Raw genomic sequence first — 1,991 nt, 5'->3', positions numbered from 1 at the left:
TCCTGCTAAGAAAGGTGTATTATATATCTAATTTTCAATCTCATTAATGGTCACTGTAATTTTACAAACAATTGCAGCTACGTCTTTGCATCTTAGTACATGTAATAGATATTACTGGCCATGGTGTAGGAAACTCCACAAATGTCTACAGGTAGGAGAAACCTGAATTAAAACTTCGTTAATTCTACCCCTCGCTAACGATCAGGATTAATCAACGGACCTTTTTTGAATTTATAAACAACACTGTGAAAGCTATATTAGTTGAAATTCAAACAAAATTAATGTCCATGAAAATGTTATATGTTTAGTAATCGTCTGAATTAACTCTTGCGGTTTTACAATTTTGACAATTGATACTTTCGTAGAATTCCAGAGGACGATGTTTTAAAGAGGTGCAGCATGTTCAACTATAATTTCAAATGTATACTGACAGAAGCAGATAGAAAGGTGATATTGCACGGTTATGTTTAGATTTTTGACAACACTGTAAGAACTAATCCAGTATATAGTTAAAATTACCAGTTTAAAGTTTTTCTTGGCCATATAAACAAAAATACGTTTTGATTTTCTTTCTCCAGAAATGCATCAAGTCGCATTTTAATCTGCTTATTAAAATATAGATCTCTGATTTCATTATACTGCATATCTGTATAACGAAATCAGAGATCTATATTTTAATTAGATTGTTTGTTTCAGTTCGGTTTATACAAAGATAATCTGTGGAATTCAAGATATACGACTAAAGTGTAAATGTTAAGTGATGTTCTTTCAAATTAGGAAAACATTTTATCTTGTTGAATATATTCACATAATTATATCATTTGGTACGTCAAAAAAACATTATTCCATTTAAATCTGCAAAATATGATAATATCACTCTGTTATTCTGTGTTCACTTGTCGAAAATAATTAAGTTTTGTGTAGTGTTGTGTGCCGCTTCGTCTTATTTCTGTCTGTCCGTCCGTCAGTTCTCAAGGTCTTTCTGTCGGACAAAATATTTCATCATCATTTCTTTGCATGATTTACTTTAAACCTTGCAGAATAATTTATCCTGTCAGTGGCGGATGAACAATGTTGCCCTGCATTTGTTTTAGATGTAATCTCTGCCCTGCCTTCTTAAATACCCTTTTTTCTTCTTCTAGAATTGTGAGCTTTGAAGAGTATGGTCTTTGAAGAGTAAGCAGTCTGGTTTTGTGGCAGCGTTCGGAAAATGAGGGCCGTCCAAGTACTTTTGATAAAAAAAATCTTGGAAGCAGATCGTGAACCTAAAGAATTACCGGAATCAAAACGATTAAGCCGAGCGGAGCTAGTCGAAAAAAAGTCTTTTTCTCGGTCAAAATTTGTATGGGTCCCCAAATTTATTTCGATGCCCCCCCTTCCCATATGTAGTAATGAAAAACTGGACATCCTCCTTTTCCAAGCCCTAAAACTTTAACCCCCTTATTTTCCTCCCCCGTTTTCAGCCATTATGAATGACAACTGAGTCCCTTATAATCTTTTAAACATTCCGTTTTTTTCATTTTTTAAAAAGATGGTCCACAAAACGGATTAATTATTTTGTTCTTCTTTCTACTTCTCCTTCTTTTGTTACAGAAAACCATCAACGTACTGATGTTTACTTTCAAGCGCATGCCTGGTAAATGTTTCAAAATAAATTTATGTGGATATTTTTTTGTCAAAACATAGATTAACAAAATATTTCTTGTTCAAAGTTGTTTTTGGTCATATATTTTCGTATTTTCAATTTTTACAATTTTTCTTTGTTTTTAATTTATACAATTTTTATCTGGCTTTAATTTAAATATTACATTTTTTATTTTTATTTTTTGGTATACGATAAAAACAACTGTGTAAACTCATGAAAATAAATAATTATTTATCATTTATATAAAATTGTTCATCGCGTACCGAACAATTACTTTACAGAGATATTACACTATTTTTTTAGAACGCAACTGTCAGCTACGTTATTTATCAGAACGCAAATTTTT

Source organism: Mytilus galloprovincialis, chromosome 10 (genome assembly GCF_965363235.1).
Source record: "Mytilus galloprovincialis chromosome 10, xbMytGall1.hap1.1, whole genome shotgun sequence".
Lineage (NCBI taxonomy): Eukaryota > Metazoa > Mollusca > Bivalvia > Mytilida > Mytilidae > Mytilus > Mytilus galloprovincialis.
The sequence above is the reverse complement of the archived record's forward strand: the minus strand, read 5'-3'. Positions refer to the sequence as shown.